We start from the raw sequence: 13,058 nt of genomic DNA on the forward strand, positions 1-13,058 counted from the left end.
CCATAAAATGTACAATCCAACATGATTCATATTTGGCTAGATGATAGTAATGAATTATTTTTGTATTTTTATAAAATTATTAATGAGCCTTTTATTGATGTGATGTCAAAATATAATATTTCCCATATACCTACTTAATGTATACGTAGATATATTTTTTGTTTTACATAAATAATATTTTAGTTGGGTTTTATTAGAAAATGTATAATTTCTGAAAATTTTATCAAAATTATGTGGCACCAGCGTAACCAGTGAAAAATCACGGGGTAGTCTCAATTCTTCAAAAATCAGTACCGCTTTTGAAAATGACGTAATTTAAATATTTTCTTGTTCAAATATTATTATTAGGTAGGTACTTTGTCGCTTGTCTGAATTCATCAAACAATCATTTCAAAATTTTAAAATTACACATTCAAAAATAGTAATTATGTTTATTTGTGTAACCCTGGTTGAACGAACTCAAATTTGCTATTTAATTTAATAACTAACTAACCATCACGCCGTTTCCCCGCAGGGGTAGGCAGAGAGGACGGACCGCCAAACAACTCGGTCTTGGCACACACTCCTTGCCTCATTCACATTCATACATCGTCTCATACATACTCTTCTATTGTTCTGACTCTTGACATGGCGAAACTCAAGTATCTGATTCACTTGGTCGTGCCATGTCTTCCTCGGACGTCCCCGACTTCTGCTACCATTCACATTTGCATCGTATATTCTCCTCACACTCCTTTCTTCGCTCATTCGCTCTACATGCCCAAACCATCTAAGCGTCCCTTTCTTGATCTTACTCATTACGCTTACATCAGCCTTGCACTCTTTGCGGATATCCACATTCCTCACACGATCATACATGGTTTTACCACACATACGCCTCAGGGATCTCATTTCAACAGCATTCAATCTACTTTCATCCTTTCTTTGCCAGTTCCATGCCTCACTTCCATACATCAGGGTAGGTACCAGCACTCCATTGTGGACTGCTAACTTCGCTTCTTTGGACAATTTTTTGTTAGCGCCAACTGCGTTCAGTCCTCCATTAATGGAGTTACCTGCATTTACTCTTCTTTCAATATCTCTGTCAGCCTTTCCATCCCTCGTAAACATGCTTCCTTAATACACAAATACATCCACCTGCTCCAAATATTCCTCATTCACAGCTATATTGCACACTGTTTTCGTACTTTCTCTTTCAAACCCCATTACTTTAGACTTACTTACATTCATCATTAACTCATTCTTCACGCATACTTCGTTCATCCTAGACACGAGATACTGCAGATCATCCATACTATTAGCAATCAGCACCGCATCATCAGCATACAACAGGCAACATACTTTCAGATTACTCAAATTCGCGCCCAATCCCACCTCTTTCAATTCTTGCATACAATTATCCATGTAAAGATTGAATAACCATGGTGACATTACGCAGCCTTGTTTAACACCTTTTGTGATATCAAACCACCCCGTAAAACCATCGTTCACCCTAACACATGCAACGCTTCCCTCATATAGAGACGCAATTGCCTGAGTCAGATTCGCATTCACTCCATACTTGGACAACACCTTCCATAGCTTTTTCCTGTAGACTCGGTCGTATGCTTTTTGTAGATCTAAATTAATTAATTTAATTAAATAGCAAATTTGAGTTCGTTCAACCAGGGTTACACAAATAAACATAATTACTATTTTTGATTATGGGATAAACAATGTTCCAGAGATTGCAGTTTTCAGATGCAATAAAGCTATAAAACGTTATATATTTAGCTCCTCTTCTAGCCACCTGCAAAGTTATTTGTCAAATTGTGCTCAGCTTGGGTATATAATACGAAATGTCAACGACTTGAAATCATCTCCCATTTCCGTTTCAACAAAACAACTTACAATGCGACGCCGGCGTTGAAATTGCATTACTTACTTCATTAAATACCTACTTTTAAATTCCAATAAATTATCAAAACCTTCACCCTCCAATGTTGATGTCCAAGAAATAAGCTTGTTAAAGAATTGGCCCGAACTTAAAGCTCTGAACATGCACTTCGGAAGTTTGTGCACTTGTAACTCTTGGCTTTGACACGAATTGTTGCTCTTGATTCCAAAGCCGGTTCACACAATCCAGTTTGCATTTGCCGCAAAGTTCTTGAGAGAGAATGTCGACAGACTGAAGATATTATTACAAAGGCGATTCAAAATGTTTTTTAAACTGGATTAAATAGAGCATTTGAAGAAAGATTCTGTAAGTTTGCCGAATTGATTAAAAAGTTCAAGAAAATTTTCTTTAACCCTGGAAATAAATAATAAATTATTAATACATAAGTACGATAAAATTTGTCTCATGAGAGTAGCACTGACTTGGTTGATGCGAAAAAAATTTTGCTTGATGTAAATTTAGTAGATTTATAAATGGTGTAATAATTTATGAATTAATTGATTTTTTCGCTTTACTTTGACTTTCAGTTGAAATATTGGGATTGCAGGCTCTTAAGGAATAAACTTTTAGTAATATATATATATATATTTTTTTAAAGAAAGACAAACATTCCCGGGTCACGAATAACCCAACAATGTTTGAAAATCTCCTACTACCACCACAGAAAGCCGAAAATGTTGCTTGTGTTGTGATGGAGGACTTAGCCAGCCGAGGAATCGAACACGCGACGCTCGGGTGAGACCCAAGCGCTATGCCCACTCAACCACTGACCGGTCATGAACGTATTATCACGATGTCGGAACACGTGTTCATTAAAATAGTATTTTTCCACATTTCGTCATTGTATATTATCAAGGCAAATGCTGGTAGATGTACACGTGTTCTGTTATGTTGGAAATTTACTAAAGTTTACCAGGAACCGGCCTGCAATCCACTTTTTAACAGCATTACCAATAATTTGAAGAAATTAGCAATATTCATTTTATACAATACTCATGTGGTACGAAAACTGCAATAATTTATTGCAGTGTCGACCTATTAAAAGACAAAATAATTATTTTTGTTATTTGTTTTTGAAGATTTATGCCGTGTTGTAAAGAAGGAAATAGCGCTACACGGCATAACACCCCCAAAAAAATAACAAAAATACTTTTGGCCGTGAAAATCTTCAATCATGTATGCTGAATTTTCGATTTGGTTCCGATGTATAGCTCCGATATTTAAATGATTATTAGAACCGTAAACTTTTCACAAGCATTTGATTGTCACTGTACTAAGATATTAATTCTGTTCCTTTTAAAGCGTGTCTATACAATTTTAAAATTAATGTTGAGGCATCATTTAAGGTTCACCATGTATTCCAATAAACATAGCTATCTTCTCATTCGATGAGAGTTATTTTTATTCTTGATATGGAGTACAAACTGTTTGCTACGCTGATATATCAGCGGTCAAAATAACCGGTCGAGTGACATATTCTGCAGAACAGGAGATGGAATCACATTACCTTCAACTATTCATCATTGTGAGAGTCTTGAACTGAATTAGTTTGTAATAATACCTTAACGGGCGGGCAATGGATACTCGTGAATGATATTTATTGAACGGTACATTGGTTTGCGGTTTTGATGTCATCCAAACGCCAAACATCGCTTTCAAATCCTAGTACAGCTAAACATTTCATTTGGCTTGCTTTTAATTTTTTTTGTATAAATAAGAAAACAATCACTTTGGAACGTATCATTTACATGCATATAATTAATATTCTATATCTAGCGATTATCCACGAATACTCGTGTTCAGTTTCTTATCATTGAATGTGAAATATGTTACAAAATAATTATTCTGTTATGTAACGTAAGAAAAAAAACCATTGATTAACTCTTAATAATTAATGCTTAAAAGTTATGGTTAAACGCAACGTACGTTATAATCTACGCGTTGTAGATGGCGTTAATTTGATTATTTTTTTTTAAATACACTTTAGAAGTTATGATTTAAAATTATTAGATGAATTATTTGTTTGCGCAAGTATACAGGCAACACGAATATGACTAAGTAGTTTTGTCCGTATAAAAAACTCAAATCTTTCAAATAAGGTATGCAAATACATTTTTGGATTATATTACCAATGCAATATTGCATTTGTATGCCTTTCTTGAAAGAGTAGAGTTATCATATACTATACCGCTAAGTTATGAAATAAGGATATATATTATGTTTTGTCTGAAAGGTGATTAAATTGATAGAGTGTAGAATGAATGGGTACTGTAGTTGCAATGTATTCCGTGTGTAAGGATCCATTTCGTAATTTGTTTTTTAAAGGAATGGTGTTGACTCACGGTTTTTAGGTTTTCAGGGATAAGGTTTAAGATTTTAGTAGCTAGGAAGAAAAATTGTCTTTGAGCTGACGTGGTATGTAGTAAAGGTACTTTGTAGTGACCGTTGGTTATTGTTATGGTGGTGTAGTTGTGTTGTAAAAGAGTTTTGTTTTTTTATATTAGAACAGGAAATGTATTAGCGATAATTTTAGGTGGAGTTTTCGTATGTTTAAGACCTTGTACTCTATGAGGAGTCGAGTGGAGGGGTATATAAATTGCTAAGATTGATTGACATAAATATTCATATTTTTTTTTTTCATAAATCTTACAGAAAACATCTGTTAAACTTCTGTTTCGACTTCCCTTAAACCCACCCTGCATCCTCTACATATTGCATATCCTCTAAAACATGTAAAAAATAACATAGTAAAGTAAAGTTAAAAAAACAAACGTTATGAACAGAGCCGTTGAGATAGATGTAACGTTGTATTCACTCGTATGTTCGCTCGAGCCCGCTTGGGAAATGTTCTCTTTTTGTTTCAAATGTTGATTTATGGATACGAAACATTCATGTGAATTTATGTTTGAGACGTTTATTTATTTCCCATAGTTATACTCAAACATGCTTCAGAAAAAAGACATATTTTCTTTTTTTTACGAATTCTTTAAAAGAATCCAAGACGATGTAAAGTACCTAAGGATAATAATTAAATGATTTTTAACCTAGCGCTTTAGAATTCTTATAATCATACCTAGTTATATGAACTGTAAAATAAATATATAATCTCTTCAAAATTATTGGTAAATCTGGTTAAAAACGGGATTGTAGGCCTTACAAATTAATTAGTAGGTTTTCTGAGAAAGTTTTCATAAATTATGATAACACAATCATGATGTCGGAACACTTGTTCAGTAAAATAAAATCCGAATATATTCTCAAGCAAATGCTCGTAAAATAAGTGCAAAAAATATATTTTTTAAATTGTGACGCTTGATCATTGTATTTGAACATTTATTGAAGTTAAACTGAACAACGCAGATCAGCAACAATGTATGCTAATTATTTCATTAATTGTTTTAAGTTATAAATTTTATTTTTAATCGTAGTCTGAATAGATCACTTGTCATTTACTTATGTTTTCCTTTTAAGGATAAACATAGTTTTATAGATATATTCTCGATTTAAAAAAAAATTATCTCTGATGAAGACACGTATAATGTCGAAACCAGATAGCGTGTAAATCTTGTCGTTTTTTTATCAAAAACGTGATGTATTGTGAGTAGTTTTAGATAAGCAGCATAAAGCAAGACGATGAATTTATTTTGAACTGATAGTCTATTACGCAGTGTGTTGCAACCTCATACTGTTTTTGTCCAATCCAAAAAACAGAGTACATTCTTACGTTTGTTCATCTTTTGGCCACTGTAAAGTCATCATTGTTAAGCTGTTCAATGAAATGTATATAGGACTAGTACATTGATGTATTATATTGAGATGAGACATGAAGCGAAAAAATAGGTTCCGCTTTTTTACCATTAACTCTTCCAACGCTCCCAACTAAAACCAACGAAACCGAACCAAGTCAAAATCAAAAGAAAAATCATAGCGCACCGCTTATCGCGTTCTAATAGTGGAATAAATTTCGACAAGATAATTAGTACGCAGTAGCCCCTATAACTATTGCTCTATGGACTAGCACAAAGAAAATAATACATTGTTTGACGTTTAAACAAAATAACAGCAAGGTATTATTTATCTATTAAATATTTTATCTAGATGTCGCTCTATTCCGCTGTGTTTTGGTTGCAACGAGCCTTTCGTACATATATTGTTTAGTTTCAACCCAGTTTCAGCGCTCTGTGTTCAGATTCCAGTTTCATTTCAGAGGTGCTTATTGTCGCAGCCTCTTGAATGAAACACGGCCTATTCAGAGCGAGCTCTGCCTTCCCAACCCTAACTAGCAACTAACGGGCTGGTATACTCGTATTATTCCTGCATATTTTCCGCGTTTTAAACACACACAATATTTCACGTATCCGTGAGCGTGCTAAACGTAGGTACTCTGTACACTGCAGCATATAAGTATATTTATATATACTAAAGTATTTATATATATAATAGTGTACAGTACCGAGAGTGGGCTAGATTTTAGGGCCACGCGTAATGCGGTTAGTAAAAAAATGATACACAGAATGAGTTTTTTTGAACGAGTGGTGAAAATAAATATTTTTCAATGAAATAATTAAAAATACTTTGTTTTTATCACGATAATTTTTATTTTTTACAAATCAACATGTTTCGAGAACGATGTTCTCTTCATCAGGACATAAATTGTACTAAAACTAATTATAATAAGTATAAAAAAAGCGTGGGTAGAAATGAAAGTAAGGGGAGGGGGGAAGAGAGGTGGAAAGGGGAGGAACTTAGAAGATCAAACACAAAAAAATTACAATGAAAATATGTTTAGGATAGGGTTATTCACAAAATTAATTTGATTATTAATAATATTTTTAATTGAAACATCTTTTAAAGCGGCTAGGGGGGGTAAAACCGACTAACGCGTAGCTAGGTGTGGCAAGACGGGACGACGCTATTTCAAGGAACGACGCTTCATTCGGCCATCCTCGTGACTCTTCGGCTCATTCCGCCCGGCCGCCAAAACTCTGTGCGGTATTTTTCCTTCTATCATCTCTAAAGCTGGCGATGGATTTATTCTAAATGATGATGAATTATAAATTTGCAACATTATCATTTGTGTATATTATAATAGTATCAAAATAATTGTTTTATTATCAAAAATATAAGGATTTGCTAGCTTTCATTTTCACTTCCTTCAATAAAAATAAATTTAGATAGTATTTAAAAAACATTATTTGGTAATTTGAGCCTTATTGGGCTACTCTACCCGTGCTGAGGCCCTCATTTTACAATTTCAAAAGATACAATATAAAATAATAATTAAATAAAGTAATGAAAATAAAATAATTAGGGCAGTAATAAAAAAAATGATATGGGTGCAGCTATTATTGGTACGGTTGTGTGTAATATGAGTACTGTACATGTATATTTTTTGAAATATCGCCTCTTTCTTCTTTTCCATAACTTAATTTTGTTTGTGGAATGTTTAAAAAAAATGAAAAATCATGATTGCGACATAACGCAGGGCTGGCCCTATGCGGGCGCAATTGGAGCAGTCTGCTCCGGGCCCTTAATTGTCAAGACGCTAAAGCGCTGATAACACCTAACACCTAACAGTTCTCATCGCCATTGAGTTTATTTTTAACAAAAACACATATTATCCGAATATAATTGATTACAGTAATGACCCATCTAGGCGCTTCCTTGAAAATTACACTCGCGCCAGGCGCCGTTTTGCTCAGGGCCGGCCCTGACTTGATGTGAATGCATTTGACTACTCCGTCATCTTTTTATTCGTTTCAGTGCAGTATTAATAAATACATAAATACCTGCTGGCTAAATACTTAAATGCTTGAGTGAAAGATATAAGACGATAAAACAGAGACAGCCAAAAATATATACAGGGTGTCCGGGGTCAAAGTGCAGTTACTTCGGTAGGTGATTCTACACGATGGTAGGAGCAAAAAGGGTAAATAATTTTTTTCCGAAATTCCTACTTTTTTTCCATACAAAAAGACATTCCTACTAAAAATCCTTAGTGGAGGTACACACTTACCCGATAAATTCGCTGTGTGCTTGTCGAGCGCAAGACTGGTGACGTTTTTTTTTATTTAGTCAGTTACGCGTAAACCGAGGGTTCGAAATTATAACAATGCGCTTTAAAAATCTTCTATTTTATGATCTTTTAAACCAAATTCGAAGAAAAAAGAGAACTTCACTAAAATAATAATACGAATTTACACTTTTAACGATTGAAAATATTAATAACTTTTTAAACACTTAACTAATGTCATCACTTTTTTACTAATTTAACAGATTTTCAAAATGTCCACCTTCAGCTTGCATGCAAGTATGTAAACGTAAAGTGATATTATTTACAACTCGTACGTTGTTGTGTATTTCATCTGCAGCTTCGTAAATATTGAATGTGAGGTATTTGTTTATAATATTTCTTTAAAGTAAAAAAATCACAGCTGTTCTATAATAATAATACAGTACGCACACGCCGGCGCAATTTTTCGTTTGTAGCTGAAAATTACATCAAAAAGTTGAAATTTCAAAAAAAAATTTTTTTTTTACTTCTACCATCATATAGAATTACCTGCCGAAGTTACTGCACTTTCACTCCGGACAACCTGTATATAACCCGATTCTTATTTTTTAGATGGCAACACAAAGTAAAATTGTTTTTTGAGGTTATATTTGGTTTCCGAATCAGACAGATTGAAAATTAACAGGAAAAATAGAGGAATTACTTTTTCTTATTTTTATTTTTGTGTAGCTAAAAATGTGCTTTTCTTCATTTTTATTTTGATTAATAATAAAGTAAATACCTTCTTGGATTTTACTTTATTTATGTTCATTGCAAAATACAAAAAAGTAAAGTAAGTAAGTGTTAAAATTTTGCATTATTTGTACTCATTTGGACCATAATTTTTTTTAAACTTTATTATTCCTTTTAGCCATTTTGATGTTGTTATTTAAATAATAATATCAAATATAATTTTTCGATTACACTAGTTTAGTGACATGAAATTTTTTAACCTCAAAACTAATACGATACAAATATAATGCTATTAATTTAGTGATTATCGTTATCTGTGTGATTATATAAAGAAGATAATAACTATAAAATAAATAAAATTTTCCGATTACACACTAGTTAAATATAATTTACTGTTGAAATTCATTATTGCTGCAGAAAATTCAATTCTCAATTTACCATGTGCATTTTTATCAAAATTATTTTGGAAAGCTGTCGGGGCCAATACCGAGATTTTATTTATAAAAGCTGAATGAAATGCACTCTTTTAATATTTAACTTAATTACTTTAAGGCGATGCCATACGTAGTAATGCAAAATCATGTGTTTTTGGTTTGAAAATTTGGTCGCCTAGAAATGTTTCAGATGCTTTAATTAAATAATGCGAGTAGAATACATCTTGGCCTTTGAAATAATTGAGTATTTTTTAGATAAGTCTTTTTATGAGCCCAGAAAAAATAATGTAAAGGCCTATGATAACTGGTTTAGTGTTCAAAATCTCCTACTTAAGAACCCATTTTCTGTTATGATTTTATTGTATAATGTGGCTAGTTAAGTTATTTATAAAATGATTGAAAAAAAATATATACGCCTGAACATCCACAAAATAAAATAAAAGGCACTTTTTGGCCATGTTTTTTTCTTGCATAAATCAAAATAGGCTCAATGGTGTTAAGTGGGAATTTAAACCTTATCGCCATCTACGTAACGGATGTTATTGATAGCGGCTCAATTTAAAATATTACACGACGTAGTGCATCGCCTTAATGTTCTGACTGGTGTTTATTTTACACAATGAAAGTAATGCAAAGTATTCTCGCTGCGTTTGCATATTGAACTGAATTATGAATATAAAGTTGCTTACAAAAATATCAGAAAAAAGTGCCTAAATACTTAGGAAGGATTTTTTTTTCTTTTAAATTATTTTCTTACGAACCAAAATAATATTTATTTTATTCCCAAAACCAAAGGCGTCTAACGGTAGGCTTTCATCAATAAAGCTTAACGAGAGCTACTAGAACAATTTCAGTATCACCAAAGCTTATTTTTGATTAGTAGTACCTGAGCTCAAATTTATGGACATGTTTTATTTATTTAGTAGCCTCCATTAATAATTTTTTATTTTTATTTTTTATTTTTTTTTATTGTACGACAGACAGGTAAGTCCAATTATGGTACAATTTTATTAAAACTAACAATACATGTACATATGAAAATGAAAATGAAATCGTTTGCTAGAAATGGCTTTGACCGCATTTAGTCACCAAATCTAAATTTACAGGTACTTTCTAACCTTTCTCTCCATATCTCTTTCCTCGATAAAATACCCCATATGGGAATGTCATAGCCCCACTGGCTCGGTTGGAAGAAGTTGGAATACTTGTGCGGTGTTTACATGAAAACACATAATTGGTCTTTGTTGTTGTGTATTGAAAAAAAAATTAGATGAATTATCTCCATCGATAAGTGCGCAGGAGTTACAAATACGACTTGAGATACTCAATCAAATATTAATATTTCATCACTGAAGAGATCATTTGTAACAATAAACCATTTTCAGGATTGCGCATTTCCTCCGATGTCGCAAATCCTATAGACCAAACAATCCTTGCCGGGAAGAAGGGTAAGTCATCCCTATTCATTTGGGGGTTGATCAGACGCGTCTGGGAGGCACAAAAGGAAGCGCATCCCCCACCCGGACTCGCTCCCCCACCCATTCTGCAGAGGGATGATAACTCGTCTGCACGGAGATCATTCTACTCCACAGACTTGAAGCCTAGCAAATACTTATCTCATAATGTACGCAACCACCTGAATCGTAATACTATCATAATGCTCTCACTGCTAATATTCTATTCTTTAATAGAGACTACTTTTTGTGGTAACATTTAATAACATATAAGCTGACGTATACTCGGTGTCGCTTGTGGACTTAGGTCTTATAGTCTACTTATAACTGTTTTGACGTTGTGAATTCTAGGAGTACCTGACAACCAGGTGATTATTTCTACCTTCAAAATAGGTGGAAATAATATTATTGTGTTTAAAAGTTTTTTTCATTTGATCGTGCCATGTCTTCCTTATTCACTTCCATGGCATACATTCTGTTTACATAGATTTCTCAGTTCATCAGTTACGTCTCATTTTAACACAAATAACAATTTGATTCATGTCTTTCTCGAGCATTCCCGACTTCTAATATCATCCAAAATACTCTCTAAATACTACTAGTACTAATAAGAACAACTCTTGAAAGTTTCAGCGAAATGGATGAATGATGTAGGAATACGGACAAAACATACGGATAAACAAAGAAAAATTCATTTGTATGCGTATGGATGATTTAATTATATGTTAATTTATGAAATTCTGAAACACATTTTTTAAATTTATCTTCCATCGATAACTTCAAAAACGTAAAAAATAACAAATAATAACCAAAATAGATAGCTGCGCAAATTCTTTTCTCACAATGTACGCAATCACCTAAATAATTTATTGTTATAAGAGTAGAAGATACTCTCAGTATCGCCCTGGAGTAAGACCACCATTCAGAATTGAAACGTTGCTTGAAATGGCTTTGGTGACTTTATATGAATAGACGGGTACCTCCCCGCCTTTCTCTTTTCCATCTCTTTCCACTCCCTATTACCTTCAGCCTCACAACATCCCCCAATTGGGGATGCCATAGTCTCACTGGTTCCTGACGGTTTGGAGCTTTTGGGACTCTTTGTACGGTTTCACTGATAATATTTTTTCTTTGTCAAAGACGAAATAGTTTTGTGTCACCATTTTTCCTGATGGAAGTCAATGCAAATCTCCGCAACGAACCGTTAATTGGATCGGAGTTTGTAAAACTAACCGATGCGTTTATTCGGGGTAAATGCCGACGCTTCGTGACGATACGTCAGATATTTACATCAGTTAGAAATGTTACAAACGGATAACGCGTCTGGTATTTACGAGTTAGCCGCTCATCCAGCCAAACCTGCAAATGCCGAGCATTTAATTGAAAATGTCCATTATTTTTAATGTGTTCCTGAAGTCGTGAGAAGACTTAAAACGCATCGAGCACTTCCAATTACGGAAGTAATTATAATCCACGAAACCTCATTAATATTAATAAAAACGATGGCGCTAATGATGCCTTAATAGTTCTTAATATGTACATGACAGCAAAGCCAAAATTAAACACCTTAAACCATATAAAATAACTAAATACTTTGCTGAAATATCGGTCATTAGATGATTGATTTTGTTTCCTCCTAAGTAAACACACAATTCCCCACAAATTATACATAACCCCCGACACTACACAGTTGTCCGAAAGCTAAAGTATAATAACCCAAAAATTAATCATAATAGGTACACGATTTTATTGCCTTACAATTAACTTCAGATTCAAAAGGCAAGCAATGACATTGTCAAATTTCTTTATTTTTTTACAGGTAGAGGAAGGAAGGAACCTTGTTTCCCACCAATCTCAGTATTGATTTTTCTGTATGTTTAAAAAATCCAATAATTATTATGCAAGGCATTCAAAATAAAATTCTTTGTTCGCAGAAGCTGAGTCATCTATTTTCGCTGGAAAGGGACTGCTTTATAAGGTAAGCATTTTTAAACTGGCTTTTAGAATAACAATATCAGATTAGTCCGAATTTTTGGGTTGTAAAATAATTATCCTCAAATTTCATTTTTATCTTAGAAAAATTACGATGCTCATGTTGTTACCTCGAATGGTTCTCGTTAGAAAATTAACGATAAAACATCGCCTGCTGAACAGAAATCAATATTTTAATGTATCGTAAAATAAACCCCATTCCTGTTTTTGAAAATTAAAAAAAATCAATTTGGAACCGAATAAACGTTAGAAAAGTGAGTTCAGTGGAGAGACAGGTCAAAGAATGTCCGGAAATGAGGTTCCACAATCGAGGAAGATACTTCCGGTTTTTGACAAGAGCACCCGCTTGTTCCGATCCAGTCATTTCTCCACCCTCTCGCGCCTCGAAAATTGTAGTCAAAGCCTTTTCTGAAATACGAATTGGAAAATGATAAAAATTGTATAAAAATACTTGAAAATATATTCTAATGCAAAATTTCAGATAGTTGTTCGATTTT

General features: G+C 33.3%; 1 long non-coding RNA gene across 1 annotated transcript in view; it reads left to right on the plus strand.

Annotated features, from left to right (window-relative positions):
• Positions 1-13,058, plus strand: part of LOC149423193 (uncharacterized) — a 288,922-nt gene that overhangs the window by 86,200 nt on the left and 189,664 nt on the right. The window contains exon 2 of the long non-coding RNA XR_016302309.1: positions 12,504-12,547. This is a non-coding gene — a long non-coding RNA (uncharacterized LOC149423193). The remainder of the gene's footprint in view (positions 1-12,503; positions 12,548-13,058) is intronic.

The sequence above is a fragment of the Hesperophylax consimilis genome, chromosome 6, assembly GCF_061612785.1.
Source record: "Hesperophylax consimilis isolate HC1 chromosome 6, BYU_Hcon_1.0, whole genome shotgun sequence".
Taxonomy (NCBI): domain Eukaryota; kingdom Metazoa; phylum Arthropoda; class Insecta; order Trichoptera; family Limnephilidae; genus Hesperophylax; species Hesperophylax consimilis.